Genomic DNA, 15,681 nt, shown 5'->3' on the forward strand with positions numbered 1-15,681 from the left:
TGCTCAAAAAAGGTGAGCATTATTCATTGCCCAGGACACCAAAAAAAGGCAATGACCTTGTAGTCAGAGAAAATCGTATGACCGATAAGGTAGCCAAGCATGCTGCACTGGGATAGAGAATATTGTCTGTGGTGGATATACCTGATTCTCCAGAGTTAGAGAATTAGTTCCAATACTCTGCCCAGGATCTAGAGACCATCCAGAAACTTAATGCAGACTTTGATGAGCAACAAAAAGCATGAAAGTATCAGGACAAAATCATGTTACCCAAGAAGGATGCCTCTGAGCTGGTCGCCCAAATGCATCGATAGACTCATTTAGGAAAAAAAAATTAAATCTCTAATGAAAAAGACAGATTTTTTATATTCCAGGCCTTACGTCCCTCATACAGCAGGTAATGTCAACTTGTGTCCACTGTACCAAGGTAAATGCAGGGCGTCAGAATGCCTCGGAGGGCATAGAATAAGGGGAGACCAACCTGGTACACAGTGGGAAGTAGACTTCACTGAGATAAAACCGGGAAAATATGGTAATAAATATCTCCTAGTTTTTATAGACACCTTCTCCTGTTGGACAGAAGTTTTTCCCACCACATGAGAAATGGCTCAATTGGTGGTAATGAAAATAAAGAAGAAATCTTTCTGAGGTTTGGCCTGCCCGAGGTAATCAGGATTATTGGTAAGACTGCCTTGTTGCCCAGATAAGTTAGGATGTGGACAAGACTGAGAAAAAAATTAGTGACCCCAGAGTTCAGGACAGGTATAAAATAAAATAAAATAACCAGCAGGGAATGACTGGGCAGCCCCCCTTTTCCTTTGTCCTGTTCTGGGTCCGAAACCCCCCTTTCAGGATCCTATGTAAAACAGTATATAATCCTAATGCTGTTCTTCCCAGACTGTTATCTATCCATCTGAACCAGCCCGGGCACCCGGAAATCTCGCATCCCTTCCAGAATTGTAACTCCTGGGGGTATATCTGGAGGGACGTGAGAAAAGCGCAGCAAAATCTCCACAGCCAGAGCAGCAGCTGCCAGCTCACATCTGTTTGCGCTGCAATCCATGCCTCCTCAAGCCCTTGCTTTGTTACCCCAGCGCTTTTGTAAGGATCCCCATGCACTCCAGAAACTGACTTGGTAGGTTTCCTCACAAACTGGAAAGGTGGTATGGACCACCTCCAAAACAGTTCCTGATTTCTGTCAACTAGTATCCTGGGATATCCGAGATGCATATCCCCACAGCTGCCCCTGGAGGCTGGCAGAAGATTTTCCCCTGTAGGAAATATTCAGGTGTGGGGGTCCAGAACACAGATGCCACTTGGGAAAGCTAGATTTTTATGCTGTGGTGCCTGAAAATGTAAAACTACTGGGGATGCTTATTGAAAACCTAGTTCTTCTTGGGACTGGCTAACTGTGTGTAAAAATTAGACTTCCAAAGCAATGCTCCATGTGGAGCACAGGGACCTGTGACATCTCCCACACTTGTCTCCCAGGGGCAAGCAGCAGGACTGTCTCCATGGGTGTCGGGAAAGACTTGGAGAATGCCATGGTATTTCCCAAACAGGATACAGCAGCAAGATTTAGGTGCCACCTTCACCATTATGCTAAGGTAGAGAACCAAGTACTATCTGACCAGAGCCTGCTGCTGCTGCCGGCTGGACTAGGCTACTCTCCCTGCTTCTCTGCTGGCACCTCCCACCACCAGCCAAGGACTATTCAACCTTGTGCAGGGAGCCTTTTCCTTGCTAAATAGTACTGACCCCAGCTTGACACAATCTTGCTGGCTCTGCCTGTCAGGAGGATCTCCCTATTACGAGGGAATAGCCTCATCTGGCAGCTTCAACAAGATCACCTTTCATACGTCCTGTAGATGGGGGCAACAGAAAAAGTTAACCTTAACAAAAGTATGTTTGGGGACTCCAACCCCTCAATATCAGTACCTGTGTAACCTAACTCTCCCAAATCCCAAGACAACAGAAAACTGGCACCTGGTGCCCTCTATTCATCTATGATGGGCCTACACCATTGGTTTAACCCCTTGTATCTCTGATGATACTGCTAATTTCTGTGTACTGATCAAATTAGTCCCCCAAATTTACTAATATCCCAGGATTGGGATATTTGACCAAATAAGAGGGGGAAATGTAGAACTTTAAGACAATTCTGAAGCCGTTTCTGACGACTCTTAGTACTTCCCCTCCTCCCATGGAAACCAAGGACATAACAGCTATGCATGCACATATGGAGATTTTGGAAACTTTCCATCTCCCTGAATAGGGGCAAGATAACCCTTAGGTGTTGACTCAGTTACTGATGTTTTGACTTAGTCCCTGGGAAGGGGCAAAGTGACCCTCAGAAGTTTCCCTTTACCTCATCTGATCTGGCAACCACTCTCCAGCCAATTATTGGTAACAGCCCTTTTGAATAAGCCAATCATAATAGTTAAAGAACAACCCCCAGACACCCCCCTTCCTTCTGTGGTTTTTCCCTTTAAAAAAATAGCCTGTACCAGCCATTCAGGGTCTTCTAGCCTCCCGACTTCTGGAAGACCCTGTCATGACAGAATTAATAAAATCCTCATGCTTTTACGTCAGCTGTGATATGAGAGATGGTCTCTTGGGGCGACTCCTCCTCCTCGGTGATTGAATGCTAATGTCCAACAGATGAAGGCTTCATAGTAGAGGTGAAACACTTGGGGTAAACAGTGTTCAAGTGGTGAGAAAACATTACAACAGAATACCAAAATACAATTCTGTCCTCTCTTGTAAGTGGCCATTACCAACACTATCATTGGTACAAACAAAGAAATGTGCATTCCAGCGAATCCTATGAAATATTCAATATTTCTTACTTTGCTTGGCCAAGTGACCTAGGGTTCCTGGTATGCTTAAAATTCCCATAAGAGGGTATCTCAGTAGGCCTATAACAAATACTCAATAGAAAATGCTATGAAGCAGGAAGCTGAATACCTGCTAACATGAATCAACAGTTAGGTCCCAAGTTTGAGTTTCAGTTTTATTACCAGAATGACAACAAGTTTACATAGGCAAAGTCTCACCCCGTTATAAAAACTGAGGTATGAGCATGTCCCCCTACAGTCCATGAACCTATAGGTCAGGACCACCTTGAGGGTCTAACAACCCTTCCACAGGGGCTGCCTAAGACCATCGAAAAACAGATATTCACATTATGATGCATAATAACAGTACCAAAATGACAGTCATGAAGGAGCAACCAAATAATTTTATGGTTGGGGGCCGCCGGCTCTAGAGTAGCCTTTCCATTAGGCCCTGATCTACCTGGTAGTTAGCCTCAGTTCTGCAGCCACTGTCTGCCCCATTAGTTTCTTTGCTTGGAGTCCATTGGACTCCTACTTTGAAATTGAAGTAGGTCTTCTCAGGACCTTGACTCACTCAACTTTACCAAAGAGGCAAGAATTCTTAATTGCTAGACTTACTGGAGATCCCACTCACACCACAGGATATTGGAAAACAACTTCCGCTGGGCAGTAATACTGTTCTGGAAAACCTGCTTAGCCCTGGTGCTTCTACTCCCTTTCGTTGGCTGGAAAACACACACACACACACACACACACACACACACACACACACACACACACAAACCAAACCCTCTTTGAGGAAAGATCCATTTGCTCCCATGGGGGATATCAAGCAGGCCTGTGGCACCTAGTTTCATTAACTCTGCTTTGTTTTCATGAATTCTAAAAGAGGACTCTGAAATTTAGCTCCTAGAGAAATGCAAATTTCGGCACCATTTTAGGGGACTTAGGTCTCAGGATCAGATGCCCAAGGAATCCTCCATTTTCTCACCAAGGTCTTTGGCCTTTTGTCTTCAGTAGGAGGCAATGTGGCTGGAAGTCTAAATGGAGGGTCAAAGGAACTGCACAGCCCAATTCCATAGTATTATGTCTCTCCTGGAGTGACTTTATCATTCCTGCCAAAGGGCCACGAGTCTATCTCATAGGTTCATTTGTTGTTGGAACACAAACACGTTTCCTTCACACATGAACCATTAATGCTTCCTATAACGTTATTGTACAATCATTAAGGCTTAGGAGTCGGCCTTACAGTGTTTTCTCCTAAGATCCAGTGTTTGCAAAGAATTTAGAAAGTTGCCCTGTCCGGATCAGGAATGAAAGCAGTATCTAAACCCTGATTTTTTTCAAGTTTACCCATCTTTTCAGCACACATAAGGTCGATAAACTGCAATCAATTTATCACAAAATTGGACTGACACAATTCACATTTTAAATTTCAAACCTCTATTTCTGGGTAGATTAAAATAACCTGAAATATTTGAAATCCCTGGATTTTAGATAAGTAAAAGATTTCCAAAGTGTTTCTTCATTGACCTTGCTCATTAAAGAATATTATTTTCTCCTTTAATATTAAAAAATCTACATAGCATATAAAATAACTATATTACCATTCAAAGAATTTTGAATTTCTTAGCAAGGCCTTCCTTACCTAACCTGCCACGTGATAATAAAACAGGTACTACACAATGAAGCTTAAGAAACGTAGGAACTCTAGCCAAATCTTCATCTCAAAAAATGTCTTTAAACACTGGAAAACAAACAGAATTTAACAACTAATGGTTGAAATTGGCATTTCTCTTGAAAATTGCCAACCCAGAAGATTTCAAACATTCTCGCCACACATGGAAAACAGTAACTTGTGGCATTCAGCTTGATTGGGCTCATCATTTCAGAATACATGTTATATATAAACATGTAGTATACCTGAATACACCCACCCAATTTTCATATGTTAATCATATTTTAGTAAAGGCAGAAAAAAAGATATCCATTTAGAACTTAGTCACTATACAGAATTCAGCAGTTATTTTGATCTTAAAAGCAGGTTTCTTTATGAAAACAAAGCAGGTATTTCCAAAATTCAGTCACACGTGTATATTCTAAGAAAACTGGCCAGCAGATGCAATTCACACCCTTTCTAAGTCGCAGTATTCTTTCAGTTAATAAAAGCAGGTTTCTTTATGAAAACAAAGCAGGTATTTCCAAAATTCAGTCACACGTGTATATTCTAAGAAAACTGGCCAGCAGATGCAATTCACACCCTTTCTAAGTCACAGTATTCTTTCAGTTAATAAAAGCAGGTTTCTTTATGAAAACAAAACAATGATTTCCGAAATTCAGTCACACGTGTATATTCTAAGTAAACTGGCCAGCAGATGCAATTCACACCCTTTCTAAGTCGCAGTATTCTTTCAGTTATGTCTTTGTATAGTATAGACGTATAAATACCATATAGATAGGAATACCCAACTCTGGCTGAGATGTTCAGGTTGAATAGCACAGTCATTCCGGCTTAACACCGACCAGGATTGAAAGTATAAACCTTTAAACAATGTCTACAAGGAAATGGTTGCATATAACCATGAACTCGTTGCTCGCTTCTCTTTAAACATACCCTGGACGCGTGTCGGGTATAGCTTTGCGCAAAGTGCTCGGTGCTAAATCATTTTGCTGCCCAACAAATCACTGTAGAATTCTAACTGCTTCGAATTATTATCACTGCTTGTATTTTACCCCGGAAGCCCTTTCGACCTCAAAAAATAGTAAAAGTTTACCTGCTCCTGGCAAAGTATTCAATTTCGAGAAATTACAGAGTAAAAACAAACGGTACCTTAATCGCAAAAGCAACCAAAACGTCCTTGCCACACATTCTCAAAGCTTTGCTTTGTGTGGAATATAGACTTTTTTTTTTTTCAAAAAATGGATACATTCCCTTGTACATTTGGGCATTAAATCATTAGATTTCCTCATTTGTAGCTTTACTGCTTTTAAAATATTAGTAATCTTTAGAATGCTGATCCTTTAAAAAAATTCTCCTGCTTTTGTATTTTCTAGCAACAACCATGCCTCCAAATTACAACCTACCATATAACACTTATGTTTGAAAAAGCGAAGCTAAGTTACTCACTTCTAGCAGATGACCTGGCTGCTCATCTTCGGTCCTCTGATCTCCTCTGTGGCCGCAGTAAGTTTGCCGTGGTCGGCTTCCTCCACGTCCTGACTTCTTTTCGCTTGACCTGGTTCTTCCACTCCTCTTTAAGTCTCTGAAACAAAACGGAAGCACCTGAGACTTTAGCTAACATAAAGTTCTGTCCCCAGCCACTGGGTATTGTCCTGTTCTCTGCAGTCAGATTCTGCTACTTTAGTACCCTACTCCTCGGAGATCCCACGCACGTGCTGGTCTCCTCGGAGGTCCAAGGGAAAAAGGCGGAAAGTAGAACAGCTAGCGGCGGAGTCGGTCCGCGGGTGGCCTCCCTAGCACCGCCTTCTCTCTGAGAGCCTCCTGCTCTTCTCAGCACCTCCCCTACTTGCGCTTCCCCCATAGGCCATCTCACCACACGTGGACTCCAGAAGGAAGTCTTGAGAACCGAAGTTGCAGTCTGCCCTGTGGGGATTGCTCTGTTGGGGGGGGAGGGGGGCGGGGAAGCTTCGCAAAATTTTCCAGAAATGTCCTCACCATGGCCGAGTCGCACTCAGAACTCTATCTAAAAGAACCTATCTCCTCCACGAGATCCGTTTGCCTCTCTCAGGAGTCCCGGGTTTAAAGGTGTGTGCCACTACTCCCTGGCCTGTACGGCTGACCATATGGCTGCTTTGCTTTTCTGATCTTCAGGTTGAACCCCAATATCTGTCTCTGGATTTTTATTCTTCATGTTACAGAAGATAGTACTCTCGGAGAGTGGGCGGGACTAGGGAAGCCACCTGCGGACCGACTCCCCTTCTAGCAGCTCGACTTTCCGCCTTTTTCCCTTGGACCTCCAAGGAGACCAACGCGTGCGTGGGATCTCCGAGGTGTAGGGTACTAAAGTAGCAGAATCTGACTGCAGAGAACAGGACAATACCCAGTGGCTGGGGACAGAACTTTATGTTAGCTAAAGTCTCAGGTGCTTCCATTTTGACTCCCCAAGAGAGACCTCACTCTTTCTGAAGAGTGGATGGGGGGCTGGGTGAGGGACAGGTGGGGGAGAAGCAGTGGTAGGAGGGGAGGGAGGGGAACAGTGGTTGGTATGTAAAATGAAAAAAAAATTTAAGAAATTTAAAATATATGTGCACATATACTTAAGCCTCTTGCATGTGGACAGCACAATAATTCTGCACAGATTCGTTCTGGATTTGTTATTGAATCACATGTATAAGCATTATGAAAATTCTTGTAGCATACACAAGTCTATAAAAGCCATATGGAAGCACTTTATCTAAAATCAGCCTGTCCCAGGGGAGCTCCTATTGGCAGCTTAATGGGTACTTGTGTTCAAATGTTGTAAACAAGATGTACAGCTACTCATGAGGAGAAGCGACATTGTTTAACCAAATGCATATGGCCGCCTGCAATAAACTCCTGTTTGTTTACAAGATGCCTGAAACGCCTTCACTCACACATAAACACATCATTATGTATTTTCATCAGTCACATCCCAGTTCTAATGGTCGTGTTTTCTGCCACTGTTTATTTATCTAGCATTGCAAAATGAATACTTTCTAACAGAATAAATATTCATTGGCTTGTTTTAATCTTATAACATTCTTTTTTTAAAATTCAGGTTCTCTCTTTGTAGCCCAGGCTACCCTTCAACTCAAGACCCTATGGCTCTGGCTCCCTTGTCCCAAGATCTGCACCACCATGCCCCCACCCTGAAGCTTATTCTTATACCATCTACAACCCACTTGTTGACCAATTCCTGAGGATAATATACACATGGAGAAAACAAATGATAAGCTGGGTAATTATAAGACAGAAGTTACTTCTTAAGTTACTCCTTATCATATTAACTCAGCTGATATTTCAATCTATGGTGTTCTACCATTTGTTTATATGCATTCTGTCTCTGTCTCTCTCTGTCTCTCTCTCTGTTGTCTTTGTGCAGGAATTTGGGGACATGAATTTCAAATGTCATGATTTGCAAATGAGAATTTCTTTTTTGAAAGTTTTCCCTTTCTTTGATCTTTTATTTTGAAAAGCGACTTTAAATGTCACTAAATGTGCCTAAGAAGACTAGACTTTATATTATGTAATTATTTGCCAAAAAGATTTTTCCTGTAGCCATTAAAATACAATTATCACAGCATATATATGTATATAAAAATTGATATCTAGTTTAGTAAAGTGGTACTTGTAGGTTCTCCTCCCAGATCCTGAGTAGTTGGCTAGGTTCCAGTACCAAGCATGATTTCCCTCTTTTTGAATAGGTCCTAAGTTCCTATTGGTTACCACCATGGTATGTATGCCACTATTTCACCCTTAGAGTTATGTGCCCTGCTGGTCATTGGTGTGATCCATAGATTTCATTGCTAGTAGGACTGTTGATTGCTTCCCTCCTTTAGATACTTGCATGGTGCCTTCTGATAACATTAAAGCTAGTACTCATGGAGGAAACTTTCAGGTCAGGACCAATTCAGAGGCTTCTGGGGTCTGTATCCGAAGTGCATGTTGTGTTTAGCAATAAGGACTTCTCTTCCACCTTTGGGCAGTAACCAAAGGCAAGGCCTGTAATGTTTTGGGAGTCTCTTGTACGACCCTGACCAACAATTCAAAAGGGGTCTTCTCATGTCTAGTGTTGGGATTTTGTTAGATAATCTATATTTTTTAGGGGAATACTTGTCAGCCCAGATGAGAAATTTCCACTTAAATTATACATATACATATATACACACATATGTATGTACTATATACATACTTATATATGTATTAGATGTAATTTTAAGTAGCTAGTTAATATTATGACCCATTATGCCTTTTCCAGATATGCTTACTGCTATTTACCCTCCTCTCTCCTTTTATATTTATCTCTTTCCTTGATCCTTAATTAAAGCCACCCATTTCCCCATTTTCTCTTCAAATCACTTGTACCCTGCTATTCTCTTCTTTACTGTTCTCTCCACTGTGATCCCTTTTTACTTTCTTGGTTTCTGCAGTGACTTTAGATTATACACTCACATGTGAAAATTTCAGCTAGGAACTGCACATGAGAGAGAACACACAATGTTTGTCTTTTTGGTCTTTTATAAACGGATAAATGTAGTGGCTCAATTAGTTTGGGGACCTCAATATGACAAACTTCAAGGGAGAACTTACTTCCAAACACAGTGGAAGGAAAGAAACAACTCCTAAAAAGTTGTCTGCCCTCTGACTTTTACACACGGGTCATGGCACATACCACATACACACACACACACACACACACACACACACACACACACACACTACCACCACCACCACCACCACCGCCGCTAATGATGGTGATAAATGTATTTTACGAGCAAAAGGGACTGGAAAGATGGCTCAGCAGTTAAAAACACTTACTGTTCTTTCAGAGGATTGGAGTTCAGTTTCTAACATCCACATTAGGCCACTCTCAAGTATCTGTAACATCAGTTCCAGTAGACCCAAAATTCTTTTCTGCCTTCCTAGGGCACCCACACACATGTGATGTACACAGAGACATATCTACAAACATCTAAATATTAAGATAAGCAAAATATCGCATTTTTCCTCATGTATACATTCTAGAGTTAAATGTCTGTATATGTGTGTGCATATTCACATACATACGTAGGGCATGAAAATAGAAAGGGGAACTTGAGAGGAGAGGAAGAGGTCTTGAGGATGGAGAGGAAGAAAACAGAGCACAATGGACCACATGTGTCCTGAAAGCAGAAAGTGAAAATGTTTGTTCTCATCTGTTGCAGGAGGAAGCTTCTCTGGTGATGAGTCTAGCAGAATATCATTAGGCATCATCACTACGTTCTTTTCTTCTTCTTCTTCTTCTTCTTCTTCTTCTTCTTCTTCTTCTTCTTCTTCTTCTTCTTCTTCTTCTTCTTCTTCTTCATTAGAAGTATTTGATTTTGATTTTGCCCTAGGTCTCTTGGCTTTCTAATCTCAGCTTTTTGTTCACCCATGCAGTGTGAGGTATGGGTTCCATCTCATGGAATGAACCCTAGGTTAAATCAGTTCTTGTTTGGTTACTCCCACAAGCTCTGTGCCACCATTGCCTTCGTATATCCTGCAGAGAGCACACCGCTGTAGACGAACGGTTTGTAGCTCACTCGATGGTTATGTTTCCCTTCTGCTAACATACAGAATACCATACTGTATCAAAGACACTGGAACATGGGGGTGAAAACTTTATGTAGGCACCAGCTTGACATGTTTATTGAGTTGTGTGGGTGTTGTCTTCATCAATGGGGCCTCGCTCTCGGTTTACAGAGAGAAACCTACAATCTTGGCAATAGCCTGAGTTGTTCGGCATTTCTCATGGAACCCCTTTGACCAACAACTCAATTAGATAACCCAATCATGATACTGAAAGCTTCATTTGGTGACTCTGTCTCCTCCACTATTTGGCAATTTCATTTGGATTGCCTTCATATATGTATATATATTTTAATTTCTACTGTATTATTTTTCCATACTACCCCTGAAATGCCCCTTAATTTTACCTGGTTTTACTCCATATTCCTTCCCACAACCCCCTCGCCTCCCACTCCTCACTCGATCCTCCAATTCCAGCTTTCCGTTCTATACATATATATTGTTCAATTTCTTATCTAATGAGATCTATCTGTTCCCTTTAGTCTCTTACTTTACACCCACCTTCTCTGATAGTATGGATTGTAGCTTGGTTATCAATGACGTACAGCTAATATCCACATATAAGAGAATACACACCACATTTGTTTTTCTGGGTTACCTCACTCAAGTTGATTTTTTTCTAGTTCCATCCATTTTCCTGAAGATTTCATGATGCCATTTTCTTAACAGCAGAGTAATACTCCATTGTGTCAATGTACCACATTTTCTTCAGCCCTTCCTCTATTGAGGGACATCCAGGTTGACCCCCATTTCTGGATATTATAGTTGAGCAAGTGTCTCTGAGGTGGGATGAAGCTTTTGGGTATTTGGCCAAGAGTCATAGAGTGGTCTTGAAGTAGATGGATTCCCAACTTCCTAAGGGACCACTACATTGATTTCCACAGTGGATGTACAACTTTGCACTCCCACCAGTAACAGAGGAGTGTTCCTCTTATTCCACATCCTCAGCAGCATGAGCTGTCACTTCTTTTATTGATCATGGCCGTTCTGACAGTTGTAAGAAGAAACCTCAAAGTAGTTTTTGTTTGCATTTCCCTGATGGCAAAGGATGTTAAACATTCCTTTAAATGTTTCTTAGCCATCTGAGTTTCCTCTAAAGACAATTCTCTGCTTATATCTATAGCCATTTTTAATTGTGATATTTGTTTTCTTGATATCTAGTTTCTTGACTTCTTTATCCCCCTCATATTTTGTTTCTCTAATTCTTATTGTTTATGTTTTATCTGTAGAACTCTATAATTTCTCTTCAGCCTTTCTGATATGTTTTAGTGATTATAAATTATATGTTCTTACTATTTTATAGTCTACACAGTATTGCTTTTTGACCACTTTCTCCAGCAAGTAAATCCTGATGTTAGGTGTGGTGCCTCACACCTGCAATCCCAGGACTCAAGAAGTGGAAGCAAAGGGTTGGACATGAGTTTGAGGCCATCTGGGGCCACATAGTGAGGTTCAGGCCAGTATGGGTTACAGGGTGAGATCATAGTTCAAAAGGAAAATATTTAACAATAGAAATACATTTGCCGTTTTCTAGTGCTCTTTATTCTATAACACCCTATAGATAATCCACGTGCATACATGTTAAACACACATAAAATATCATTTGCTTTTAAGCATTCACATATATTTTATATTTTATCTGTGTTTATGTGTTTATGCATGTGTGTACAATATACACGTGGAAGTAGAAGGCTACTTTTAGGAGTCACTTCTTTCTTTTTACTGTACCCAGGGAGGCAAACTCAGGCCATCGTGCTCGGTGCAAGCATCTGTAGACACTAAGCCATCTTCCCAGGCCCTGTGTGTATTTTAAAGGAAAAAAGTGGACATGGGGAACTTGGCATTAAGATGACATTCAAGCCTTCTGATGGTCTTTATTTGCAGCAAAGGATGTTGTTGTTTCTGGTACTCTTTTTCTTCAACCTGAAGAAATTCTGATTGTTTATATTTGTGTGTTTCTGCTTGTTCCCAGGACTCTTACTTTTCTTTCTTTCTGAAAACATTTATATTACCTTCAGGCATGAAGAATGTTTTTAATGGCTAAGAGACTGAAGTAACCATTTTTTTTATCACAACCTTTTAGAGGAAGTTGCTCTCTTCCAGTTTGCATGGTCACTGATGAGAAAGTCACAGCTCTTTGAATAAAACATGTAATGCATGATATGCTAGCACATCAAGTGTATGGAGGGGATTGGCCATCTTTTCAATACGTGGTCTTGGGATTTCTGGCTATCCCTGTATACAAATGAGGCTTTCCTCCTCTCTCACTCTATTCACTGTGTCTGGGAGGCTTCAATTTGTGGAGGGAGCTTTTATAAAATGAACAATATACAACATGAAGAACTTGATGTTCTCTGCAACCTTGACGGAGGTGATCTACTACAGAAAAGAACATTTTACGGAAGCCTGACCATGTTCTAGTGTGCACATGCTCTTCCCTAAAATTGACACCATTGAGATAAAGACAGGATGGAAGGATGCAACACACTATCATTTCATTTCACCCTTGAAGTACAAAAGATTCCTCAGCACAATCTATCTATCTATCTATCTATCTATCTATCTATCTATCTATCTATCTATGTCTTGCAGGAAAGCCATGGGACCAACTGCTGTATGAATTAGGCCCCTCGTGGGCTTTTGTAATGGACGATGGTAAAGAGTAATCGTAAAAGGTAAGGAAATCTGAGTAAACCATGGTTTTAGTAATTAGGAATGCCTTGATTGGCTCGACAATAGTGACACATCCACTCAAAGTAGTAACAAAAGAATCAACCAGGTGCAGGGCATTTGGGAATATTCTGTCCTATTTTTGCAACTTTTCTGTAAATATAAATCGTTATAATAATTTTTTTTTGCTTAAAAATAAATGGCCTTATGGTGGTTAGGGGCTCTGAATGCAGGGTATGTATCACGGTGAAGATTATGCATGGCTCAAATGTGAGGTTTAAGGGTGTCTGGTTTATCCCCCACTTGGGAATATGCTGTCTTAGTTTTACATTGTAATTACTATGGTCAAAAGCAACATGAAAGGGTTTATTTAAGTTTACAGTTGTAGTCCATCATGAAAGGAACTCAAGAAGGAATCTCGAAGCAGGAATCAAAGCAGAGGTGTAGCAGAATAATACAAACCCAGAAGTAGGTATTGGGGTTCAAGATGAAGATCAGAAAAGCAAAGCAGCAAACCACTAGAGAGACGTTTTACCTCTACCAAGTAATCAGATTAAAAGAGCGAGATGCTGTCTCCACGAATCCTCCAACACTACTAGACTCCAGTGAGTTCCTGTCTCTTCCCCTTTATATTTATCTCTCTGCCCAGCATATTGCCCCTGTCTCTACCTCCCCAGTGCTGGGATTAAAATTGTGTGACTCCCAAACACTGAGATTAAAGGTGTACACCTCCACCACCTGGATCTGTTTCTGGAACAATCTTGTATAGCCCAGGCTAGCCTTGAACTCAGAGAGATTTGCCTGCTTCTGTCTCCCGAGTCCTGGGATTATAGTTGTGTGCCACCCCCCCCCTCTGTGTAGCTGAAGAGTATGGCTGCTTTGCCCGCTGATCTTCAGCTGAGCTTTATTCATTTAAACACAAATATACCAGTATACAGAGGCCATGGCGGGAATGCTGCTTACTGGTTTGCTTTCTATGGCTTACCTTCCTTGTTATATGCCCTACCACCACCTACCTGCTGAAGTTTATTTATACAAGGGTGTTGGGCTTGGGGTGGGTGTCATTAGACTCTCACCTGAGATTCCAGCCTCTCCATGAGGCTTTTCCTTCTCAGCTGTGTGTGATTCTCTCCCAGTTACATGTGGTTCCATAGCCTCTGGAGACACTAGAGTACCGAGTGTGTGGATGGTCCGCTGACGGGGCAGGCACTTCTATCTACCCAGCTACAGAGAAGGAATCCTTCTTCCACGCAGCAGTCAGTCGCAGCTTTGCACCTGTAAGTAATCCCTCATCCGTTAGCTGTAAGTTTTAAACTCTTTGGCTCACCAAGATGGGTTTTGGTGGAATACTACCTTGGTCTGTTGCAGCCCTAGCTGATTTGGGAAAGCATTAACTCTCAGGCTCTAAGTCAATGCTTGCAGAAACACCCACTTTTTTCCTTAAGTACATCCACTTTTTAAAAACCACATTTCTAACGCATTATCTTCTATCCCAATTAAAAATTTCATCCTAGTACCTGAGGGAAAAGCTCAGTTAGCAAGGTGCTTGATTTCCAAAACCCAGAATCTACATAAAACTCCAGTTGTGGAATCCCAGCACAAAACTGTGGAGACATAATGTTCCTGGGGTTTACCGGTCAGACAGCTTACCCTATTTTGTGAACTTCAGGCCAATGAAAGACTCTGTCTCAGAAAAAAGTGGACAGCACCTGAGAAAACACACCCAAAGCTGTCCTTTGGCATCCACCACAAGACTGAACAGACACCTGCGCGCGTGCACACACACCTACACACAAACCCCTATATTTGATAATCTGATGTGGAGGTTCTCCTCCCTGGATACCTCATGAAATCATACTAGGAGCTTACATACCACACACACCACTACAACCTCTCAACCTACGCCCCCACACACGGAGGGTGGGAGGGAGAGTGAGTGAATTTTGGACCGTATGCCCAAAGTCTAATTTGATTTGCCTGAAAGGAGGTCCAGGTATCAGTGCTAAGAAATCAGGTGATATTACCCTATCTAATTCCAGCCTCCTGACTTCTACTTCCAGTTACCTCACTGGGTTTTCTTATTAAGTGGAGAGGATCTCTGTTTTTTTTTTTTTTTTCTGGTCTTGACTTTAGGAGCAGTCCCTTCCTTCCTTCCTTCCTTCCTTCCTTCCTTCCTTCCTTCCTTCCTTCCTTCCTTCCTTCCTTCCTTTTTTCCTTCCTTCCTTCTTTCCTTCCTTCCTCTCTTCTGTCCTTCATTCTTTCTGTTTGTCTTTCTTTCATTCATTTGTTTATTTGATCCTTCTTGTTCTCGAAAGAGAAGAATTCAGATAGGATGCAGTAGTTGGTAAGTACTCAAGAGTATAAGCAGAGCAATCAAGGAGGCAAAGCAAACTGGCCAAGTCGAGATGCAGCAACCTAGATTCTAGTGAGCACAGGACCTAAATTTCTCTTCTCACTGTCCATCTCTCCTTTGTGCTCGCCCTAGAATGGGTACTCCTCGGAAAAGCCTGTGCTTTTCTCAGAAGCCCAGCTAACCTAGAATTCAATCTGTTATAAGTAAGTACGTGTATATGATGCAAGAATACGTAAAGAAGTTTAAGAAACAGCTGAAGTTTGGTGGTGCACGCCTTTAGCCCCCGAACTCCGGAGGCAGAGGCAGATGAATCTCTGAGTTCTTGGCCAGTCTGGTTTATAGAGAAAGTTCCAGGACAGCCAGGGCTACACAGAGAAACTCAGATAAATAAGACTGAAGGAAGGAAAGAAAGAAGGAAGGATGGAAGCAAGGAAAAAAGAGAAGGATGGAACAAAGAGAAAGAAAGAAAGGAAGGAAGAAAGAGAGAGAGAGAGAGAGAGAGAGAGAGAGAGAGA

At 41.6% G+C, this 15,681-nt stretch overlaps 2 long non-coding RNA genes across 14 annotated transcripts in view; one reads left to right on the forward strand and one right to left on the reverse strand.

The window, feature by feature from the left end:
• Nucleotides 1-6,313, reverse strand: part of LOC126494078 (uncharacterized) — a 61,812-nt gene extending 55,499 nt beyond the window's left edge. For all 13 annotated transcript variants that reach the window (XR_007589934.1, XR_007589924.1, XR_007589932.1 and 10 more), the window contains exon 1: nt 5,962-6,313. This is a non-coding gene — a long non-coding RNA (uncharacterized lncRNA). The remainder of the gene's footprint in view (nt 1-5,961) is intronic.
• A 166-nt stretch (nt 6,314-6,479) lies between these two features.
• The window catches only part of LOC126494080 (uncharacterized), a 33,093-nt gene continuing 23,891 nt past the window's right edge, over nt 6,480-15,681 (forward strand). Inside the window, exons 1-4 of the long non-coding RNA XR_007589948.1 lie at nt 6,480-6,600; nt 7,595-7,774; nt 12,736-12,818; nt 13,950-14,090. This is a non-coding gene — a long non-coding RNA (uncharacterized lncRNA). The remainder of the gene's footprint in view (nt 6,601-7,594; nt 7,775-12,735; nt 12,819-13,949; nt 14,091-15,681) is intronic.

The sequence above is a fragment of the Alexandromys fortis genome, unplaced genomic scaffold, assembly GCF_014885135.2.
Source record: "Alexandromys fortis isolate MF-2015 unplaced genomic scaffold, M_Fortis_MF-2015_v1.1 scaffold_314, whole genome shotgun sequence".
NCBI lineage: Eukaryota > Metazoa > Chordata > Mammalia > Rodentia > Cricetidae > Alexandromys > Alexandromys fortis.